The following is a 25,503-nucleotide window of genomic DNA, read 5'->3' as shown; positions in this document are numbered from 1 at the left end:
TGGTGAGTTGCTGGCCATAAAGCTAGCGCTAGAAGAGTTGCGGCACTGGTTGGAGGGGGTGACGGTGCCGTTTATTGTCTGGACAGACCACAAGAATTTAGAATATATCCGGTCGGCCAAGCGACTAAACCCACGACAGTCGCGTTGGTCTCTGTTTTTTGCCCGCTTCAATTTCACCCTGTCCTGTCTTGCAATGTGAAACCCGACGCCCTCTCTAGACAGTTCCAGAAACCAGAGGACCAACCCCAGGGTCGCGCATGGTTGCAACCGTCACATGGGACGTGGAGTGGCGAGTAATAGAAGCACTACAAGACCAAGCCGGTCCCAGCTCCTGTCCTGAGGGTCGATTAATCAGGCGACCGTCCGAGCGCGACGGGCGGCGGACGTGCGCGGGACCCCCGTAACTGGGGAATCCGCCTCGGCCAACGACCCTGGCACAGCGCGCCGTTCTCGAACCCCGGCGCGCGGCTTCCGCTTCACCGCCCCCCTCACCCCACTGATCCCCCCAGCTACCCCTTTCCCCCGCGGCCGCCCGTCCGTCGGCCGGAGCCATTGAGGGCCGTGTAGCGCGCGCGTGGGCCGCCCCCGGACACCGAAGTTCCTCCCGGGGCTTCGAACACCGGGGGTTTGGTTCCGCGCGGTCTTGCCACAGTCCATCCCTAGTCCAGGCCGGTCGCGGCCGGGTCGGGGGCCGGTCCCCCCTCGGTGTCATGGGTACCAACACCCAAACCATCGCTTCGCAGCGTGTCAGGGCTTCAAAGTCGGATGGCCTTCCGGGGACCGGGTAGGAGGGGGGCGGCCTCAGCGCCGAGCGCCCGACCTACCGGGCCGAGTTGGCCCTCGGGCGCCATTGCGGCCCGTGCAGGAGACGTTGGATACCCGCCTCAGAAAGAGCTGGGGCGGTACAAATCATGGACCTCACTTAATAAGATGGAGCAAAAGCTGTGAATGCACAATATTACTCTGAAACTAAATTCAGTCAGTGCTTCCAGTCGGGTTGTAGTAACCAAAAATTAGATCAGCTCTGATACATCGGAAACCCCTGCGATTGGCTGGCAACCAGTTCAGGGTGTCTCAGGCCCACTGCCCGATGATTGCTGGGATGGGCTCCAGCACCCCCGCGACCATACTGAGGATAAGCGGTGCAGCTAATGAGATGAAATGAGATGAGAAATTTGAAATCCCTGCAGACTGTAGAAACCTTGTAAGATGAACACGTTCATTTGTGGACAATTGAAGCCTATCACTGAAGAAGACATGTTAATTTCTGACCAATCATTGCACAAAGTCAACAAAACTACACCAACAAGAAGCACTTATGTTTCTCAGAAAACAAATGAGTGCTTTTGTCAAAGCAATTTTGGTGACAAATGAGCAAAACAAAAAGGATACATTTGAGGTGATGCATTTTAGAGGAAATCCACAAGAGCCATTTGATGTTTTTCTGGTCACAGCTCCTGTCTCTGCCATCGCCCCAACAAGTAACACTTACTATTGCATAATTTAAAGTCAGTGCCCTCTTTGGGTTAATAAACAGACATGTCAGCACAATGGCCCTCCAGCTAACTTGTTGTGTAGCATGAATTGATGGGTGTCTTCAAATGCATTGACACCTTACCCCGCCCTCCATGCATACAAATGTCAAGGAGTATTATGCAGCCCCTCGAACATTGAGTGGCCATACACACGATTCTTTCAGATTGTTGTCAATCAGAGAAACCCACCCATTGCATCATTTGCAGCTGAGGCAATCCCAAAAGAAAGCACTTATGAGAATACAAAACATCTGTGCAACTTTTGAGAACATCACAGTTTGCTAAAACTATTATGCAAGTTATGCAGTTGCATTAAGCGAGTAGTGCCGTTTGATGTTGTTCAGCTCATATCTCATGCCTGTGCATTTACCACAACACGTAGCACTTACAATTGCATGGATAAAAGTCGGTGCCCTTGTTGGGTGAGTAAACAGACTGGTCGGCACAATGACCCTCCAGCTAACTTGTTGTGTAGCATGAATTGATGGGTGTCTTTAAAGTCATTGAAACCTTACCCCGCCCTCCATGCATACAATCATCCAGGAGCATTATGCAGCCCCTTGACCATTGAGTGGCCATCATCACGAACCTTTGAGATTGTTATTATTTGGAAAAACCCACCCGTTGGATCATGCACAGCTAAGACAACCCCAAAAGGAAGCACTTATGAGACTACAACACATCAGTGCAACTTTTGAGGACATCCCAGTTTGCTAAAAACCTTATCCAAAATATGCAGCTGCATCCAGCGAGTAGTTCTTCCTTAAAAAACAGCTTAGCCGAGATTTCTTGAATGGGGCAAGGCACTCGTGCGTAAACATGAACTAACCAAAGCACTTACACAGAAATAGTTTAAGTCAGTGCTTCCAGTGGAGCTGTGTTAACTAAAAATGAGATCAGCTGTGATACATCGGAAATCCCTGCAGTGTGTAGATACCTTGTGAGATGAACACTTTCACTTGTGGACAATTGAAGCCTGTCACTGAAGAAGACATGTTAATTTCTGACCAGTCCTTGCACAAAGTCAACAAAACAACCCCAACAAGAAGCACTTATTGTTCTCCGACAACAAATGAGTGCCCAAGTCAATGACAAATGAGCCAGATGGTATTGACATAAAACAAAACAAAACCAAACGGACACATTTAAAGCATTTCCATGGTGAACAACCTTTAAATGAGCCATTTGATGTTGTTCAGCTCAACGTTCATGTCTGTGTTATTGTCTCAACAAGTAGCACTTACTATTGAATAATTTCAAGTCGATGCTCCTGTTGGGTGACTAAACAGACTTGTTGGCACGATGGCCCTCCAGCTAACTTGTTGTGTAGCGTGAATTGATGGGTGTCTTCAAAGGCATTGAAACCTTACCCCGCCCTCCATGCAGACAAATGTCCAGGAGTATTATGCAGCGCCTCGAACGTTGAGTGGCCATCCACGCGATTCTTTCAGATTGTTGTCGATCAGAGAAACCCACCCATTGGATCATTTGCAGCTGAGACAATCGCAATAGAATACAAAACCTCAGTGCAACTTTTAAGAACATCACAGTTTGCTAAAATCATTATCCAAGTTATGCAGCTCCATCTAGCGAGTAGTTCTTCCTTAAAAGACAGCTTAGCCGAGATTTCATGAATTAGGCAAGGCAGTGGTGCGTCAACATGACATAAACAAAAGCAATAACTGCAGAGGCCATCAACACAAGCTGTGAGATTGTTATTAATTGGAAAAACCCACCCGTTGGATCTTGCAAAGCTCAGAGAACCCCGAAATGAAGCAGTAATGAGAATACAAAACATCAGTGCAACTTTTGAGGACATCACAGTTTGCTAAAAATATCATCCAAGTTATGCAGTTGCATTTAGCGAGTAGTGCCGTTTGATGTTGTTCAGCTCATAACTCATGCCTGTGCTATTACCACAACAGTAGCACTTACAATTGCATGGATCAAAGTCAGTGCCCTTGTTGGGTACGTAAACAGATTGGTCGGCACAATGACCCTACAGCTAACTTGTTGTGTTGCATGAATTGATGGGTGTTTTTTAAGTCATTGAAACCTTACCCCGCCCTCCATGCATACAATCATCCAGGAGCATTATGCAGCCCCTTGACCATTGAGTGGCCATCATCACAAACCTTTGAGATTGTTATTATTTGGAAAAACCCACCCGTTGGATCATGCACAGCTAAGACAACCCCAAAAGGAAGCACTTATGAGACTACAAAACATCAGTGCAACTTTTGAGGACATCACAGTTTGCTAAAAACATTATCCAAAATATGCAGCCGCTTTTAGCGAGTAGTTCTTCCTTAAAAGACAGCTTAGCCGAGCTTTCTTGAATGGGGCAAGGCATTTCTGACCACTCCTTGCACAAAGTCAACCAAACTACCCCAACAAGAAGAACTTATTTTTCTCCGACAACAAATGAGTGCCTAAGTCAGAGCAATTTTCAATGACAAATGAGCCAGATGGTATTGACATAAAACAAAAACAAACCAAAAGGACACATTTAAAGCGTTTCCATGCAGAACAACCTTTAAATGAGCCATTTTATGTTGTTCAGCTCACAGTTCATGTATGTGTTATTGTCCCAATCAGTAGCACTTACTATTGCATAATTTAAAGTCAGTGCCCTCTTTGGGTGAATAAACAGACATGTCAGCACAATGGCCCTCCAGCTAACTTGTTGTGTAGCATGAATTAATGGGTGTCTTCAAAGGCATTGAAACCTTACCCCGCCCTCCATGCATACAAATGTCCAGGAGTATTATGCAGCCATTTGACCATTGAGAGCCCATCAACACAAACCTGTGAGATAGTGATCAATCGGAGAAACCCACCCTGTGGAGACAAACGCAAAAGGGAGCACTTATGAGAATCAAAATCATCAGTGCAACATATGAGGACATCACAGTTTGCGAAAAACAGTATCCAAAATATGCAGCTGCATCTCGTGAGTAGATGTTCCTTAAAAGACAGCTGAGTCGAGTTCTCATGAATGGGGAAAGGTACTAGTGCGTCAACATGACATAAAAAAGCACTTACTCTGAAAATAAATTCAGTCGGTGTTTCCAGTAAGGTTGTGTTAACTGAAATGAGATGAGCTGTTATAAATCGGAAATCCCTGGAGTGTATAGAAACCTTGTGAAATGAACACATTCGCTTGTGGAGAATTGAAGCCTGTCACTGAAGAAAACATTTTCATTTCTGACCAGTCCTTGGACAAAGTCAACCCCAACTACCACAACAAGAAGCACTTATTGATCACAAAATACAAATTAGTGCTTTATTCATAGCAATTTTGATGACAAATGAGGCAATAGTATTGAAATTAAACAAAACAAAACCAAAAGGACACATTTAATGCGTTTCCATGCTAAATTATCTATATAATTGCAGTTTAATGATGTTCAGCTCATAGCTCATGTCTGTGCTATTGCCCCAACACGTAGCACTCACTATTGCATAATTTCAAGTCAGTGCTCCTATTGGGTGAATAAACAGACGGGTCTGCACAAGGTTCCTCCAGCTAACTTGTTGTGTAGCATGAAATGATGGGTGAGTTTAAAGGCATTGAAACCATACCCTTCCTCCATGCATACAAATGTCCAGGAGTATTCTGAAGTCCCTCAAAAATAAAGAGGCCATCAAAACTAACATGTGAGATTGTTATCAATCAAAAAACCCGCCCGTCGGATCATGCAGAGCTGAGACAACCTCAAAATGAAGCTTTTATGAGAATACAAAACATCAGTGCATCTTTTTAGGACATCACTGTTTGCTAAAAAAATATCCAAAATATGCAGCTGCATCTATCAAGTAGTTTTTCCCTACAAAACAGCTTAGCCGAGCATTCATGAATGGAGCAAGGCACTCATGCATAAACCTGACCTCAACCAAAGCACTTACCACAGAAATAGTTTAGTCAGTGCTTCCAGTAGAGCTGTGTTAACCGAAATGAGATGAGCTGTTATAAATCGGAAATCACTGCATTGTGTAATACAGACAATTGAAGCCTGTCACTGAAGAAGAAATGTTCATTTCTGACCAGTCCTAGTACAAAGTCAACAAAACTACCCCAAAAAGAAGCACTTAATGATCACAAAATACAAATGAATGCTTTAGTCAGAGCAATTTTGATGACAAATGAGCCAATAGTATTGAAATTAAACAAAACAAAACCTGAAACCTTGATTTTTGAGGAAAACGAACAAGATACAAGGAACTTGGACTGTAGAGTATACATAAAGTTAAACGGCACTCCAGAAGAAGCAAAAATACTTTGGGTCAGAGAAATGCAGGAGCTAGACAGATTTGCCTGAAGTGTAACAATGGCATCCTAGACTGACAATATGGACACCTTTATTACAGATCACAATAAAAAAAAAACATCATAATATATCCCGCTATGATCTACCTGAACTGAGCATTGTTGATCACACTGACTCCAATAATTCAAGATTAGATGACTTCGATCCTGACCACAAATTCCTATCAGCTAGCTCAGACAATTGCAAATATTATACTGGAAATGAATATAATACTTTTGTTAAATCTGAAGGCAAATTCTCAATAATACACTTTAACAGTAGAAGCATGTACACACATTTTGATGACATCACTGAATACTTACAGCAATTTGAGAACCCGTCTGTTGTTATTGCAGTTTCTGAAACGTGGTTCAGTGAGGAAAGGGGTGTAAATTTTGAATTAAACAACTATAATTTGAAATATGTAAATAGAACAAACAAAATAGGAGGAGCTATATATGTGCACAAAAGATTATATAATATTAGAAAACATGTCATTTGGCATTGACAATTTACTTGAATGTATTACAATAGAAATTGTAAATGAAAAAATGAAAAATATTATAGTCAGTTGTGTATATAGATCACCGGGCTCAAATCTGGAAACCTTCACAAACTGGGCTGAAAAAACATATTCAATAATAAGCGCCAAACCACTATTCATTTGTGGAGATTTCAACATCTATCTAATGAATCCAAACAAACATAAAAACATTGATGACTATATTAATATGATGTACAGTATGAGTTTGTACCCAACTATATTAAGGCCTAGTAGATTCACTTCACACAGTGCAACACTTATTGACAATATATTTACAAATAATATGGAAATTACAAACGTCAGCGGATTACTGGTTTGTGATATTTCTGATCACCTACCAGTATTTACAGTGTATGATGAAAAGATTAGTAGACAAGAATCAATTAAGGATTATGTTTACAAACGTTAGAACTGAAGAAACTATTATATCACTCCATGATGGCTTAGTTAAACAAAACTGGAATGCTATATATGGTACAGATGATGTGGATCGTGCGTTTGACATATTTTTGGAAATATTCACCAACAAGTATAACAAAAATTGCCCAATGAGACAAACTAATATTAAGAATAAATCTGTAAACCATCCATGGATAACTAAGGGTTTACATAATGCTTGTAAGAAAAAAAAAAACACCTTATATAGAAAATGTATTAAACTAAGAACTAAGGAAGCCGAATCCCGATATAAAACGTATAAAAACAAATTGACAGGAATACTAAGAGCAGGCAAGAAATTATATTATACCAATTTATTACATCATAACAAAAGTAATATCAGGTATTTGGGATGTATTAAATAGCATAATAAAAGGAAAGAATGTAAGCAATGCATATCCAAACTATTTTATTGATAAGAACAGTGAAAATTATAATTTAAATCAAGTTGTGGAGAATTTCAATAGTTATTTTGTAAATGTTGGACCAGAGCTCGCTGCAAATTTCCGAGAGTGCAGTGGTAAACGATTTGAGTCACTGATAAAAATGAACTCCAAGACCATATTTTTATCTTGGGTTACGGAATCAGAAATCTTGACGTGGTTAACAACTGTAAAAACAAAACGTCTATGGATTGTTTTGACATTGATATGGTACTAGTTAAGCAAATTATAAATAGCATTGTGAAACCATTGACCTACATCTGTAATCTATCATTTCTAACAGGCAAATTTCCAAATCAAATGAAAATAGCAAAAGTTATACCAATATACAAAAATGGAAACAAGCACATTTTTACAAACTATAGACCGGTATCTCTGCTTCCTCAGTTCTCTAAAATATTAGAGAGACTTTACAATAATAGACTAGAACAATTTGTAGATAAACATAAATTGATTAATGAAAGTCAATATGGTTTTAGAGCAAACAGATCAGTAACAATGGCAATTATTGATGCAGTAGAAGAAATCACACATAGTATAGAAAAGAAGAGATACGCAGTCGGGGTATTTATTGACTTAAAAAAGCATTTGATACCAATAATCATAATATACTATTAAAAAAACTGGAAAGATATGGCATTAGGGGAGTGGCTTTGCAATGGATTCAGTTATTTGACGGGGAGGAAGCAATATGTAAAAATGGGAGAGTTTTCATCTGAATATTTGGACATCTGTTGTGGAGTACCACAGGGTTCTATCCTGGTACCAAAGTTATTTAATTTATATATTAACTATATTTTTAATGTTTCAAAACTATTGAAAATAGTAATATTTGCAGATGACACTAACATTTTCCATTCAAATAATAACTATATTGATTTGGTAACCTGTATTGGTGTTGCGCTAATCTCTGAAAAATCGCTCAAATTTAATACACGTACCTCTAATAATTACAAAACGTTTGAGGCTCTTGTGATGCGGTCCCCTCAATTGTCAATTGATGTAATAACTATCTATCGTGCACCTGGGCCATACACAACTTTCTTAGACGAATTTGCTGAACTTTTGTCTGAACTAGTAACCTATGCAGACAAAATAATAATTATGGGAGACTTTAACATTCATATGAACTCCCCACACAGTTCACTTACTATTGCGTTTAGTTCTCTAATTGATGCATTTGGTTTTACTCAACTGGTTGACTTGCCAACCCATAAAAATGGGAACACGCTAGACTTGATTCTGACTCGAGGAGTTTTAACCTCAAACATTATGGTGCTACCGTGTACTACTGTTATCTCTGATCATTATTTAGTGACATTTGAGGTGCTAACTAAATGTAAAGTTAATAAAGCTGAGGGATCTAGCGGACGCAATATAAGCACTGGCACAGTTTCTGAGCTCTTTGAACTCCTTCCTGGAGCAGTTGCGTCCTTTCCTAAATACAATGGCTCGATTGACTCACTCATGAATGAGTTCAATACCACCCTGACTAGTGTGCTGGATTCAATAGCGCCCATAAAACTAAAATCACGTCCTAAAAGACGCACACCTTGGTTTACTGAGGAAACTAGAACCCTTAAAAAAGAATGCAGGAAATGGGAGAGAAAATGGCGCGCTACCAAGCTTGAGGTTTTCCATCAAACCTGGTGTGACAGCTTGTTAAAGTATAAAGCGGCCCTTGCCTCTGCAAAATCGGCCTACCTTTCGAAGGTGATTGCGTCTCAAAAGAACAACCCCAAAGCCCTTTTTGACACTGTAGCATCGCTTACAAGGCAACAGCCTATCGCAGACAGTTCGACACACTCTGCTCAGGACTTAATGGTCTTCTTCACTAAGAAGATTCAATGCATACAGGAAGAAATTGCAAAAGATATTGTTAGTACCACACGTATTAAAGGACTGAAATTTACAGATGCACGACAGGGTGGCTGCCCTGGGAAAATGGCCGGTTTTAGTGAACTGTCACTTGATGATCTCAAACAAGTGGTGAATGCGGCCAAACCGACAACTTGCCAGTTCGACCCGCTCCCAGGTTCACTTATTAAAAGTCTTTTTAGCGTCCTTGGGCCTTCAGTTCTAAATATTATAAATACATCACTCTCCTCAGGTGTAGTTCCAGCAGCTTTTAAGTCCGCCGTTATTAAACCCACACTGAAACGACCCAACCTTGATCCAGAAATATTAAGTAATTACAGACCTGTGTCAAACCTACCTTTCCTCTCTAAAGTACTCGAAAGAGTAGTGGCACAGCAGCTGAATGCTTTCATATCGGAGAATAACCTTTTTGAATCCATGCAATCAGGATTCAGGGCTAACCACTCTACTGAGACAGCTCTGATCAAGGTAACAAATGATCTCCTAATGTCAATGGATTCTGGCGCTTCATCACTTTTGCTGCTGCTGGATCTTAGTGCTGCTTTTGACACAGTGCGCCACAATATCCTACTAGAACGGTTGGAAAAATGGATTGGTCTCTCAGGAGCTGTCCTCTCGTGATTCAAATCCTACCTCTCAGATAGGACACACTGTGTTAAATATGGTGAAACGACATCTGAGCCCTTTAATGTTACCTGCGGTGTTCCGCAGGGTTCAGTGCTCGGCCCCCTACTTTTCAACATTTACATGCTTCCGTTAGGTGATATTATTCGCAAGTACAATATCAGCTTCCATTGCTATGCAGACGACACTCAACTATATCTTCCGTTGGAGGAATCTTCCACACTAAACTGTGGAAATTTGGAGGCCTGTCTCACTGAGATAAAAGAGTGGATGTCACTCAACTTCTTGCGTCTTAACTCTGAAAAGACTGAAATGTTAGTCATTGGTCCTTCTAAATGCCGGGACTTATTCTCAAAAACTGCTGTGAACATTGACAAATGTCACATCACACAGAGTGACTCAGTTAAAAATTTAGGTGTCATATTTGACCCTGAACTATCCTTTGAGATGCATGTAAAACAAATTACTAGAACTGCCTTCTTCCATCTTCGCAACATTGCTAAAATCCGTTCAATACTGTCTCAGTCTGATGCGGAAACATTAATTCATGCATTTGTTACCTCCCGTCTCGATTACTGCAATGCACTACTCTCCGGTCTCCCGAAGTCCAGAATCAAGTCTCTTCAGCTAGTACAAAATGCCGCAGCGAGGCTCTTAACCAGGACAAAAAAGTACGATCACATAACACCGATTTTGGCTAACCTGCATTGGCTCCCAGTTAGCCAAAGATGTGACTTCAAAGTTCTCTTAGTATTGTACAAAATCATACATGGACTTGCTCCCTCTTATCTTTCAGATCTGATCTGCCACTATGTCCCGGGCCGAAGCCTACGATCTGAGAGTGCTGGTCTTCTGATGATCCCGAGAGCAAAGAAGTCTTCTGCTGGTTCGAGAGCGTTCTCCATCCGGGCACCGGTGCTGTGGAATGCTCTTCCCCCTGAGATTCGATCTGCAACCTCAGTGGAAATGTTTAAATCTAAACTTAAAACTCACTTCTACTCCATTGCATACGAATAACCTACTCCTCTTGTCGGTTGAAAATAGTTTGTGTAATATAGTGTAACAATCTGTGAAGCCCTTTGAGACTCTTCGTGATTTAGGGCTATACAAATAAAAATGACTTGACTTGACTTGACTATTAATCGTGAACTAATTAACCTAAAAGTATGGATGGATATAAATAAATGATCTTTAAATTTAAATAAAACCAAAGTAATATTCTTTGGTAATCGTAAGGCAAATCAAGATTTAGAAGTAAAAATGGATAGTGTCGCAATAGACACTGTATCAGAAATTAGTTTTTAGGGGTCATAATAGACAATAAATTAAGTTGGAAAACACACATCAGACACATACAAACTAAGGTATCTAAAAGCATTTCAATAATTAATAAAGCCAAATTTCTTTTAAATTATGATGCATTGTATTTATTATATTGTTCTCTCGTTCTGCCATATTTAACATATTGTGCAGAAGTCTGGGGCAATAATTACAAAAGTTCACTACAGCCCCTTTTTATCCTTCAAAAGCGTGCAATAAGAACCATACACAGGGTAGGATATCGGGATCATACCAATATTTTATTCATGCAGTCCAAATTATTAAAATTGGATGATTTAATAAATTTTTTCACTTTACAACTGTTATTTAAGGTCAATAAAAACATAGTGCCAGAAAACATACAAAAATTATTCACTCGGAAAGAGGGAAATTATAACTTGAGAGGCTGTGGTGAATTCAAAATCCCAAAGGTGAGAATCACCAGGAAAAGTATGTGCGTGTCTGTGTGTGGAGTCAGACTTTGGAATAAGTTGCAAAATGAGATCAAACAATGTCCAACTATCCATGTGTTCAAATTTAAATGAAAAAAAAAAGAATTACTGGCGAAATACAGGGATGAAGAAAATGGGATATGAGGGAGATTGGAAACAGTGCATTTCAAACTATGGTTGAGTTGTTGTTATTGTTGCTATCATTATATCAGAACTGTCATTATAAGTATTGTGTTTATTTTTATTGTTATTATCACTGGTGCCGCAGTGACATTATGCACATTATGACGTTGAGGGATGGGTATTGCGAAGATTAGTGTATAAAATATGTGATTATTGTAACTATTATAATTATTGATATCTGACCTATGTAATAAGTATCCATGAGACTTAGACATAAGAGCAAAGGAGGATTTGTGGAATGTGTTTAGTGGGGAATATAAAGGGGTAGGAAAAAAAAAGCATCTGCTTCTGACTACCCCTTTTCGAACATGTTATGTGACATTATTCTGTTGTCGACTCATTGTTTTTGTCCTGTTTTTATTTTTATGTTCGAAATAAAAGTTTTTATTCATTCATTCATTCATTCATTCATTTATTAGGAACTGCTCCTGCAAAGAACTGGCACTCACTTTCAGATCCAAAACCATCGATAAGTGGTCAGCATGTGAAGTACTAGAGGTGCTAAATGAATACCACGCTGAGAAGAGCTACAAAACAGCTTCCCCACAAAACAACCTGCAAATAGGGCGGAATGTGCCGTACACCAAGCTGAGGTGAGCCATAGTCAAACCCTCATGCACGTGTCACCTCAGACTTCAAGCTCACAGTATGTCCCTCTAACGGACGTTATCAGTATGTTGGAGAAATTTCTGCTGCATGGTCCCTCTAACCAGTCTCAACAGAGAAGGCGAACTCCAATCAGGCGACCTGAAGACAGAATCAATGGTTTCAATGACAAGCCATGTATTATTTACAATGATGATGAACACAGTGCTCTCTCTCATTGTCGAGAAAAAAGGCTTTGCTTTCAGTGCCATACGCCAGGGCATTCTCAACGTGACTGTCCAGTGAAGAAAGCTTTCCCACTGCTTCAGGGAAACTGACTGGTCTGCGCATAGGGGAGGACAGTGCAGATCAGCTGAGCATGCCTCCCACCACTAATGTGGTGCCTGACATTCAAGATAATCAATCCATCTATGAGTTATATAGCAACACGATACCTCCATCGAAGAAGCTGATCTTTTAGGGGTTTCAGAGAATAGCGGAGACTGACAAACTGTTTTACATACCTGTACTTGTGCAAGATGGCCCCACTTTCAGAGCGCTGTTAGACAGCGGGTCGATGGCTTGTACAGTAAGTGAGGCAGCTGACAAGTCCCTGCTGCAAGCAATTCCCTGACATGGTGAGTTACACGGCTGATAACTATGTCATTGTAGGCTGCGGTGGACACCACGTTTCTCCCAGAGACATGTATGACATTCACGTCACCGTTTACGGATGCAAAATGATAATGCCAGTAATGGTTGTGCCAGGCCAGACAGAACAGATGATCCTTGGCAGAAATGCCATCAAATATATTTTGACTCAATTTTCCTCATGTCACGTGACCAAAGATAAACAAGGCCCCGTTTCTAGCGCTCACATGACTGACTCGTGTTGTGATTCGCGCTTAATAAATAGGCGCAAAAAAACCCGGCGCAGTCCCCGCATCACCGTCTGACGTGAGTCTTGGATCATTGCTGCGTTACAGAAATAACATCAAAGGTGCCGCTGCGAGCAGCAGCCTCTCCAGCAGCCTCTCCGGCAGCCTCTCCAGCAGCTTTTCCAGTAGCCTCTCCAGCAGCCTCTCCAGCAGCCTCTCCAGCAGCCTCTCCAGCAGCCTCTCCCGCAGCCTCTCCCGCAGCCTCTCCAGCAGCCTCTCCAGCAGCCTCTCCAGCAGCCTCTCCAGCAGCCTCTCCCGCAGCCTCTCCAGCAGCCTCTCCAGCAGCCTCTCCAGCAGCCTTTCCAGCAGCCTCTCCAGCAGCGTCTCCAGCAGCCTCTCCAGCAGCCTCTCCAGCAGCTCCGTGTTATTTAGCTCTTTTTGTGATTTATTGTTTTTGTTGTCTGCTTCCATCTTCAGTGTTTTTCCTCCCGTTTGACAACTACACTTTGGATTACTTTCGATCCTATGGTTATGAGTTCTAACGCACAAAAATGCATTTATTCGAGGAATCAACTCCTTGTCCTGAAGAATTCTCGTGCAGGCCCTATCATGGCTGCAGAGCCGGAGTTAAGGTGAAGGTCTTGGAATAATGTACATAAGTTATTCAACTTTACTATAATTTATGTGTGTTATATGTTTTCCTGTGAGATATTGTGTTTACAAAATGAGATATTCTCTCAGCAAGTCTTCCACAACACCCTGGCAAAAGAGAATAAATGGTGTGAATCAGTTACAGATTTGACCTGAAGGCCAAGGATCTTTTCCTGAGTATATTGGAAAAGAGTTAATCTGTCACATTTCAAATAACAGGTTGTTGTGCAAGAACTGGTTTTAAACTGGAACATTTAACCTTCAAATGCATTCTTCTGTTTGGCAGTCGAAACCACCTTGTAACTTGGGCGTTCCTTTTCTGAACAAAGCCACGGTGAGGGAAGGCTGCTTTGGAGTGAGTTGGAGGAACTGTAACCAAAAGCAGTTTTCCGTTCGCTTCCCTTGCAAGTAAACCATACACAATTTTCTGTGTCTTTTTTGTATACAGGTTTTTGTTACAAGTGTTGGGTTGAACCTGACATTTATTTGGTCCTTCGAGCCGGATACCAAGATACCTGACGATCCTAGCGTGTGAGTGAGATCCAGGAAAAGTCTGTGGCCAGAGCATTAAGACCCTTTCTGGGAATGGTCCCTTCCTTACAAGCTGGGATCCAAAGGTTGACGGAAAGTCCAAGGACTCAGAGAATTGTGAGTAGAACTTTTATTTGAAAAAGGAATGCATGTGACTAAGTGAAATAGAGAGGGATCCACAGGCACAGCTGTAAAGAGAAATTAAAAAAACCCTGACAATCCTAGGCACTATTAGGTGAAACATTTCAAACATTTAATTCCGCGGGAGGGTAGACTTCCCTAATCATTAAATTAGTTAAGTTCTACGTAGGACGGCGGAGTCCTCTGTGTTGAAATAGAGAAGGACAGAAAGGTCGTCAGTGTGTGTATGAAATAAAAGTGTAAAAGTGAGTGTGAAAGAAAATACTGTTACCATTAGGTAATTGTATTTTATGCTAAACCAACAAGGAATAATTGGTGAGCCCTTGTGGATGCTTGTAGACAAAAAAAAATATCGACCTGAAAACGACGAAGAGAGTTTTACCACAAAGGTTATTGTTCACCACCTTGTTGAAAAACAAATCCAGTGTTAAAATAGAGCAGGTATTAAGAACCACTGGATCAAAAAATTAAGTTGAAAAAATAAAGAATTATCAAAATAAACCAAGTTGCTTAAGTAGAGAGGAGGTTTAGCCAGTGTACACGTTTCAATTCAAACACAGATTTGAAAAAAATCAAAAGAAACCTAAATCACCAAATTTTGTTAAGTTAATTAGAAGCTAGTTTGTCTGGGCCCTGTGTATGTCTTATTTTTTATGTGTTTGTCTGTCTTACTCATAGTTTTCCAAACAACTCAGAAAATTGTGCTTTTCAACGCCAAAAAAGTAAGTTTTCAAAAGAGCTGAGGTTGTTTTAAAAGTGATATTTAAGAAGAATTGATAGAACAGATGAAAATGAGCTGGAAAAATTGGATTTTTTGAGGAATTGGTTTTCACCATAGGGGTGTTCAACATGGGCACCGGGGGGCCACAGATGGTTCCGGAGATTTTTTTTGCGGTCCGAATTTTTTCAGTTGAAAAACGATAAATTAAAGAGTGAGAAGTTTAGGAAAAATATGTGTAAGTGACTTTAGATGCGTTAAATCAAGATAATGCCAGAATAATACCGAAAAAGTTAAAATATTCCTGTTTTTATTTCAGAATTGGTAAATTAAGGACTGGGAAAACTAGGAAAAAATATAATTGAGTGAATTGGAATATATTAATTTGAGATAAAGGCATTTTTATTAAAAACATATTGAAAACATTTGTCAATAAATATTTTCTTTTCAATGAAAAAGGAAGAAAATGTATTGATTGGAATACAAATGAGTAAGATAACTCGTTGTGGATCAATATACGTTATTTTCATATTAAATAGGTGAAGCTAAAATAGTACATTTAATTGGTTTGAAGGAAAAAAATTGAATTAAATGAGTTTAACTTTAATAGCGTCAATTAGGATAAATAATTGCATTTTTTAACATTGAATTGTGTTAAATCTGGATGAATAAAAAGGAAGGGTTGAGTTTAATGAGAATTTCAGAAGGATAGCGGTTAAGAGGAACAAAATAAAGAACTAGTGTGAGTGAGCGTGCATGAGGAAGGAATGTTATTTTGAGAACGTATTGTTGGGCAGAGCAGGTAGGGAAGCTAAAAAAAAACAAAAGACAAAGATAAGAGTAACTAAGAAATAGATAAGGTCCTTTTTGTGACTCACAAATTATTGCAGGAGTTGGGTATAAAATTATGCAAAGCTTTCAGCACCGCTGCAGTCACTTATGTATAAGGAGGAACGTCGTTGGCAAATAATACTAATACATAGTAACCTAATCACTTTGAGTTGAACATGCGAATAACGGAATGGTAAAAAAAACCTTTTTAAGACGTGTAATCTTGCTCCTAATAAAGTAAAAAACTGCGACCTGAAGGCAGGTAATAAAAGTACCTGTGAGCAGGGTGACTGAATGTCTATTTTCTCGTTCGTTCGATGAATGGATCAGTTCAACCTCACTACCATTAATTGACAGTGGCACTTGCGGGAAAGGCTTGGTACGGAAATCTATTATTTCCTTAGTTTTTACCTATATTCAAGAACAAGAAGAAGAATATTGCACACAAAAGAGCATGTGATCTGAATCATTTCAAATAATCAAAATTTTGGAGTGAGTTTGAAAATAACGACGTATTAACACAGAAAAAGAAATAGTAAGATTGGAATTTAAATTTTCTGTTTTAATCACTAAATGAAATGTGCGTTCTTTTTAAAAGAGAAAAAAAAGGGCACACAAGTATTAATAGTCAAGCCAAGTCATGTTTATTTGTACAGCTCTTCATCACAAAGGATCTCGAGGGGCTGCAGAGCAAAGACTATTGCAAACCAAAGATTACGATAATAATATAATATAATACAATGCGAGTTGATAAGGCAATTTATTAGTGATACGTATGCGTTGTTTTATATTGAATCAATGAGAAAAGATAGTTGTTTATGATTATAGAGAGAGGAAATGACAATTAAAAAGTCTTGACGTTGAGTTCAATTTGGCATTTTTGAGACTTTTGATGTTCAGGCAGTGTGATGGTTTGGAATTTTGATGAGTTTAGCCCCAAAGACAAGATCCCCTAGGAGGACAACTGATGCCATACTTAATTTTTTTTAAAGAATGAACGTGTTACGATTGACAAATGATTAATAAATACGTAACTAATGCTGACGAATAGTTTGGTTAAATTAAAAAGAAACAAGTCTATGACGGCCACGACGCAGCTTCCCATCTCTGCCAGCTGGTAAATGCAGGGGTTGACAGGCTTCAGGTCAGATGCTGGTCCGCTGACTCATCTCAAATTGTCCTTCTCCTTCGTATCAGCCAGGCAGGTAGTCGGAAAAAGACAGGACAATACAGAATATGAGGTGGGCATCAATCATAAGCTTTGGAATAGAAGTGTGTCTTAAGCCTCGATTTAAAAACTTCCGTTGAGGTTACAGATCTTATTTCCGGAGGCAGGGCATTCCATAACACCGGGGCCCGGATGGAGAACGCTCTCGATCCTGCAGAGTTCTTGGCTCTCGGTGTCACAAGTAGACCGGCATTTTCCGAGCGCAGACTCCGTCCAGGAACATAGGGGGAAATCAAATCGGAGAGATAAGAGGGTGCAAGCGCATGCAAATATTTATTACGTTAATAAGAGAACCTTAAAGTCACATCTTAAGTGGACTGTACAGTAATCAAGCCGTGAAGTAATAAACGCATGAATTAAAACCTCTGCATCTGATTGGGACAGCATCGAACGAATCTTTGCGATATTACGGAGGTGGTAGAAAGCTATTCTAGTAATATTTTTCACGTGTGACTGAAACGACAGATTAGGATTAAATATAACACATAGATTTTTGACCGAGTCACTATGGGTGATATTACATTTGTCTAGGTTCAGGGTAGTGTTTAAAAAAACAAATGACGACAGTGAGCTGGACCAATAATCAACAATTCATTTTTTTCTGGGTTAAGGTGTAAAAAAATAAGTGACATCCATCTTTGAATCTCAGTAAGGCAAGCTTCCAGATTTCTACAACCTAAATGTCCATTTTTTTCCAGTGGCACATACAGTTGAGTGTCATCTGCATAGCAATGGAAACTAATATTATACTTGCGGGTAATGTCACCAAGCGGGATCATATAATAAATAATAAAAAGAAGGGGGCCAAGTACAGAGCCTTGAGGAACACCACAGGGGACATTAGATTGTTTAGAGGTCAGATTGCCATAGTTAACACATTGCATCCTGTCTGACAGGTAGGACATAAACCACGAGAGTACAGTTCCTGAGATACCAATGCGTTCTAGACGAACCAATAATATGTTGTGGTCGACAGTATCAAAAGCAGCGCCGAGATCCAGCAGCAGTAACATTGATGAGGCACCGGAATCTATTGCTAAAAAGAGATCATTGGTTACTTTAGCCAGGGCTGTCTCAGTAGAGTGATTTGCCCTAAATGCTGACTGGACAGTTTCAAAGAGGTTATTTTCTGACATGAAGTCATTTAGCTGCTGTGAAACGACCTTTTCGAGTAATTTTGCAAAAAATGGCAGATTTGACACTGGCCTATAATTACCTAGGCTTTCTGGGTCAAGGTTAGGTCACTTAAGAGTGGGTTTTATGACGGCAGACTTGAAGGCTAAAGGAACAATACCAGAGGATAGCAATATATTAATAATATTTAAAACTGATGGTCCTAAGATCCCAAACAGATCCATCACTAGTGAAGCTAGAAACAGATCGAGCAGGCATGTAGTTTGTTCGGCCCTACTGACCACCCGTGCTGGAATTTCAAGGGACAAATCATTGAAACTGGAGAATGTTTCTGAACAACCGCCGACACGGTCCTTACCTAACACCTCCAACTCTTTGAGATAAGAGGAGGATACAGAGCGTTCTTTTAAAATTTCATTCCTGATTAGTTAAATCTTTTTATTAAAAAATCCCATAATGTCGTTAGCAGAATAAGTGCAACTATTTGGGTTAGGTTGTTGTCTAGTAAATTTCGCCATTGTGCCAAACAAAAATTTCGGATGATTCTTATGTTTAACAATAATCTTAGAGAAATACGACGCTTTAGCTGAGGCAAGAGCTACTTTATATTTCAGCAAGCTGTCAAACCAGGCCAGTCGGAAGACCTCCAGCTTAGTAGTGCGCCATTTTCGTTCAAGTTTTCTGCAACCTTGTTTGAGTAACCTGGTTTCTTCAGTAAACCAAGATGTATTCTTCTGTGGTCGAAATGTATGCCTTAGGGGCGCCACAGAATCAAGAACATTGACCAAAGCAGAATTGAAGTTGTTTGTAAGTGAGTCAAAAGACCCAGTGGATGAAGGGAAGGCTGCAGTTACCAAAGGTAAGAGTTCTTTTAAGGCTAATACCTTTGTAGGGCGGAAATTGCGACTGCTAAAGCCTAAATTTTCCTTATCACAGTAAACATTAAACAGCACCTTACACTTAACAAGATAGTGATCAGAGATGGCATTAGGATATGGTAACACTGTAACATTTGAGGGTACTACGCCACGGGTCAGAACGAGATCTAGAGTGTTCCCATCTTTATGAGTGGGCACATCAACTCTTTGATTGAAACCAAATGTATCAATCAGTGACTTAAAAGCAATTGCAACTGAATTTGATGGGGAGTTTATGTGAACATTAAACTCACCAATAATTACAACATTGTCCGCATAAGTTACTAAGTCTGTTAACAGTTCCGAAAATTCATCCTAAAAATTTGAGTATGGTCTAGGTGGGCCATACACAAGAACTAAATAAATTGGTGTTGACATTAAGGACCTCATAACAAGTGCTTCAAACGTTTTAAAAACAGTAGGGGTATTAGGAGTAAATTTCAACTTACCTTCCGATGTAAGAGCAACACCTCCACCTTTTTTGCATGGTCGTGCCAAGTGCGAACTCACAAAGTTGGGGGAGAAGCCTCATTTAACACTACAAACGCATTTGGTTTTAACCAGGTCTCACAAAGGCCAATAAGGTTAAGATTGTGTTCATTAATAAGGTCATTGAAAAGTAAAGCTTTGGAGGCTAATGATCTAATATTCAGACGGCCAAGCTTCAGCACTGTGGACTGAGCTGAAATCTTTCGCGAGTTTTGAACCTTAATGGCAACCTTAGTGGTAACCTCCACAGGATTATACTGCCGGTCCTGGGTCTTGTGCCTTGCATGACGGCAGATGCAGCCCGAATTCTGTACCACAGGAATACTGTTGACAGGTGGAGTAGAAGGGTGACTATTGGTAGAAAATGATGTTATTTCTTCTCCCTCCTCACCTAACAAGGGAGAAACAGAGGTAAGAAGCACAGAAGAAGATGCTATAGAAGAGTACAGATCAGGGTGTATGGTGCAGCCAATAGAACGCTCTAAACTACAAAAACTATGTTAATTGCATGAATCTAGCATAGCGCTAGATAGCTCTAGCGTTACAGACTCCACACCCGTGGTTACAAGTTCACTAATCACCTGTGACCTGGCCTGCACTAGTGTACCCTGTCATGGAAGGATTAAACAGTAATCTATATTTTTAGAAAGAGTGAGAGCACCTTCCCAGTTAGGGTGAAGGCCGTCTCTCCTCAGCAGGCCCCAAAAAGCAGGCCAGTTATCCACAAACCTAAATCCCTGCTGACTGCAAAAACTAGCCAGCCACCGGTTTAGCGAGACTAGTCTGCTAAACCTCTCATCATTGCCTCTCGCAAGCAAGGGGCCAGAGACAATTACTCGATGCCGACTCATCCTACTGGCGAGATTACAGGTCCTAGCAATATTTTTCTTTGTAATCTCAGATTGCCTCATTTTAGTATCATTAGAGCCGACGTGAATGACTATATTGGTGTAGCTAGCCCTGTCCTGGTGTCTAGATTTGCATGTCCGCTCCCTCAAATTAGCCTCAATGTCGGGTGCTCTGGCCCCAGAAATACACATAACCGTGGCTGGGGTGCTAAGCTTTATGTTACGGGTGATGGAGTTACCTATAACTAGGGTGCGGGAGCCAGTAGACCGGGGTGGAGTGGGACTAGCTAGGGGTCTGAACTTGGCTCACCGCGATTAGCATGCCGTTTAGGGCTAGTGCTAACCGGACTAGCAGGTTCGCTACAACCCACGCTAGCAGTGGTGTCCGAGGCACCTAACATTTTCCTTTTAAACTGCTCTAGCTCACGGAAACGTCCCTCTAGAAGGGCTACTTGCCTACGGAAGCGGGAGCAACCTTTACAGCAACCCATACTCACTTGTGAGCAGTCGGATGCCGAAAGAGCGTCAGCCGTGCGAGGGGATGCCCTTGCAAGGTATATTAAATCTAGTTATTTGTGATTTTCTCTATTATCTCTATTATTCACGTTACAAATGGCTCTGATGGAATATACTTGAGTTCATACTATTTTTATTACTTATTCTCTATTTTTCTACTCTTTTATATGATTCTGTTTAAAATATATGCATACTTTTAGTCTTTATTTTGAAGGATACAGGAAACTCATCATGGTATGTTTTTACAACTGCTTGACTTCTTCTAAATAAAAACAATCGGGTCACTGGGCCACGAAGAGAAAAGGGGAGTCATTCAAAGGAGTGGGTCCGTTTTTCTCCCCGCGGTTACGGGAGGCCTCCTGTTGATCTCAAACCTGCATCTTCCTTGACTCTCATATCAGCCAAAGATTAATATCCCAAATTAATCTGACATTTTGGTGCCGAAAAGACCCAGAACGTGAACCCAGCGGTCGTCTGACTGAGGAACGGTCTGGAGGGAAACTTTTTCAACGGCGTTTTTCTTAACAAAGGACCACGTGACTGGTCCTTCTTTTTCTGTCCCATCGAGTTTCAGTCAGCGATCCGGGAAAACCGTTCTTCGAACAAAGGGAGGCTGATCTGATCATTCAGGTGGGATGCATTTTTGATATTAAGATTAAAAATAATTAAGGAAAGCCATAAAATGAAAGAAGACGTTGACAATTGGGGATTTCATTAGCGAATTATTAAATTGGTTCGAGGGATGTGCCTCACCAAGTCAAATATGATTGTGTATGTCCATATATATATATGATACATATATATGTGTGTGTATGTGTGATACATATATTGACGAGCCGGTAACCGGATTAGAGGGTTCGCCTCATCGTTAACGGGATCGGTAGCCTGTAGGATTGAGTACTAGTCTCAGACCAATTAAGTAGCCGTTAAACGAAAAGAAAACGGCACTTTTATGATATTTCTAGAGGAATTTGCCTCGTAGATCATAGAGAGAGAAGACAGGTTTAAAGTGGTTCGCTATTGAGAATATATATAATCTCTGCAGTCGGCAGAGTCCTCTGTTTGAAATCGTTTTAAAATGAGCAGGCCAAAATAAAATAATTCAGAATAAATACGTGGCTTCATTAAAGAGGGAATTTGGGGAGCATTGTAGGAGTCTGTCTGTGGGCCCTATGTCTGTCTGTCTACGTGATTTATGTATTTGAGCTGTTAGTTACTTTTTGTGTGTTCCTAACCCCTCCCTCATTTCCTCTCGTGTCCTTTGTCTTATGTGTTGTGTACTGCGCATGCGCTCGCCGGCCCACGGAATTTTCCTGCGTTTTGGAGGGGGGAGAAAGAGAGGGAGAACAAAGGATTCCTTCGAGCGGTTTTCTTTTACACTCTCCTCCCTTTTTCAATTGAAAATTGATAATTTAAGAAAGAAGAAGTTAGGTAAAATACAATTTGGTAATTTTACACGGATAAATTAAAGGCAATACCAGGAAATAAAACTAATTAATAGAAAAAAAAAAAGAAAAATGGCCATTTTTAGTTTAAAATTGGCAAGTCAAAGTTTAATAAGATCAGGAATAAGCTATTGAGAGATACTTTTCTTTGTGGGTGACATTTGTTTAAGAAAAAATGGGTCTGCCCCAGAGAAAGATGCTAGCAGAGGACCCAGATGTGAAATTTATGAATAGAATAAACCGTGATAGTTCAAAATATTTGGAGAAATGGCTAAAGAAAGGTTTTAATCAAAAACTGAAGGAAATAGAGACAAAGCTCGAATTGAAAACTGAGTTAATTCACAGGAGAAAGGAAAGGGCTAGGAAGGGAAGAGACACAAGTGAGATAGACTCACAGTTAGGAATGTTACGTCTGTGGATTGATCAGAGTGAGAAAATAAGGATGGATATTGCAAGCAAGGAAGAGAGAAAATGTTACGCATGAAGATTGAAGCAGAAGAAGAAACAGGAGTGAGTGGAGAGGTAGTCAGGGACAGAGTGAGGAGAGAACAGGAGGAGATTGAAGCGAGGATTAGAGAAGAGGAGTATCAATGTGCAGCTGTCAACAACAGGCATAAGAAGGATGAGCGAGCAAAAGGAGGAAAAGTTGGGGGTGAAGAAAGAGAAATTGAAAAGCACCACTCTCCAATGGGAGGCCGCACCAGAGGCAAGACTTTTCAAGCAAAGAATGAAGAGATGAGTACATCCGCTCCAAAACAAACGGCGAGGATCAACATAACCACCACAAAACCAGCCAACTTGTACCCCCAACTGCCTGATTCGTCCATACCAACAAATCCTATATATCCAATGATAGCTGTTGCAAATCCAGCTTTCGGAGTTTTGGGCCAAGAAAGACAAATTCACGTTTATCGCCCTTGGACCCAAACTGAGATGAAAGAAGCCTGTGCCTCCATCCCTCCTTTAGAGCAGAACGTGGGAAGATGGACTGAAGCAGTTAGGGAGCTTGTCAACAGCTACAGGTTAAATGGCCCAGAAATTGTGACGGTCCTCAGATACCTTTTAGGATACAGGGTAGGACGGGTTATGGGGAACTTCAACACCCTGGGTTTCAACCAAGTCGCACGTCCATATGGAGATGATCTGACTGCAGATTTCACCCACATTATGGACCAAACAAGAGAAGCTTTCACCCAGCCACCTGATTTTAGCTCCATCACCCAATGCCGCCAGGAAGCAGGAGAATCAGTCAGGCAATATGTCGAAAGGCTGACAGAGAAAATGAGAAACTGCAGTGGAGTCCAAGAAGCTGAAGCCCCGGATACACCTTTCCAAATCATGCTAAGGTCGGCTTTCCTAGATGGTCTGGAAGACAGCATTGTCAATAATATAAGAAAACATCTGATCACTTGGAGAACAGCCACAATGAGTGATCTAGTGACACACGCCATCCACGCTGAAGATCTGAAGAGGAAGAAGCAAAGCCAGACAGCTGTTTTCACCATAACAACACTACTTGAAGGTCTTTCCGCCGCTGGAAACACCCCATCTGCACCGATGTATTATAAAGAAGGAAGAGGTCGTGGAAGAGAGTACGGCCGTTTAACCGGAAGAAGGAAAAGACGTCCAAAGAACAACAACAACTGCTGCAGGACAAGGAACGCAACCTCCACGTGGTGTCCTGTGGACGGCCACATGGCCGACGAATGCGTCTCCCACCCGCTACACGAACGCTTCGGTACAACTACCCAAAGCTGAACGCACAGACGTCATCCGCTTTCGGAGCGGCCACCATCAGCTGCTTCGACGCTGGCAATTCCTCCTCCGCAAGTCGGCCACCGACATCTGTCGACTTTGTGGGGAGAGCGAGGAATCGGCCGAACACCTATGGGTCGATTGCCCCGCCTTCATCGCGGACCGTCAACAATGGGCAGTTGGATCCGAATTCGCGGAACTCGTAACACAACCGAAGCGTTCCATGTCGTTCCTAAAGATCATCTTAAGACGACTTGAAGCGATCTAACAACAACAACAACAACAACTGCTACAATTGTGGAAAATATGGACACTTCGCAGATGAGTGTAATTCCAAGCCGAAACCAAGGCATTATCATAAAAATAATAATCCTCAATTATCCGAAGATTGACTAACCGACAGAGGGATAGACAAGGAGGAAGATGAGGAGAACTTTGATGAGTCTGAGGATCTGCTACCAACTCCCATTCTGGATCTCAGTGTATTATTTGGAAATATCTCATCGGTCAATCCTCCTAAAAGACAAGTACAGGTAGGACCAAGAGAAGAACCAGTTGATTTTATAGTAGATTCGGGAGCCCAATCATCTGTGGTTAGAAACCTTCCACCAGGAGTATTATTGGCCAAGTAATAATAATAATAATAATATTATTATATTATATTATTTTATAGTAGATTCGGGAGCCCAATCATCTGTGGTTAGAAACCTTCCACCAGGAGTATTATTGGCCAAGTCATCAGTGTTAGTAATTGGAGTAGGAGGAAGACCCGCCAAGAGATATTTCACTAAACCAACGACAGTTGTTGATGAAGATGGAACTGAACACAGAGAAATTCGTTTCGTCTATGTTCCTGAATGTCCAGAAAATCTATTGGGAAGAGACTTGATAAAAACGCTAGGTTTAACACTAACGGTTAAAGGGGATCACATGGTGGTAAAAAAAGAGGACGAATTCCAGATGCTGATCCTGGAAGGAAGTGGAGCCCCAACAATATTCTACAACCTCAATCCGATAGTTACAGGTCCAGCTTCAATTACAACAGATTTAAGATCGCTTCCACTACAGCTGTTTAAGAGAACTACATCGTGGAAACCCCAAACAAAATA

General features: G+C 40.9%; 1 long non-coding RNA gene across 1 annotated transcript; it reads right to left on the bottom strand.

Annotated features, from left to right (window-relative positions):
- Positions 1 to 16,683: 16,683 nt before the first annotated feature.
- Positions 16,684 to 24,703, bottom strand: LOC148353435 (uncharacterized). Its single transcript, XR_015852720.1, has 2 exons — positions 17,377 to 24,703; positions 16,684 to 17,248 (listed from the first exon to the last, which is right to left on the bottom strand). It is a non-coding gene; the product is annotated as an uncharacterized LOC148353435 (long non-coding RNA).
- Between the last annotated feature and the right edge of the window lie 800 nt (positions 24,704 to 25,503).

This window comes from Urocampus carinirostris, chromosome 14, assembly GCF_059441175.1.
Source record: "Urocampus carinirostris isolate Australia breed hairy pipefish chromosome 14, RoL_Ucar_1.0, whole genome shotgun sequence".
Taxonomy (NCBI): Eukaryota; Metazoa; Chordata; class Actinopteri; order Syngnathiformes; family Syngnathidae; genus Urocampus; species Urocampus carinirostris.
Note: the sequence above shows the minus strand (reverse complement) of the source record. Positions and strands in the feature narration are given on the sequence as shown.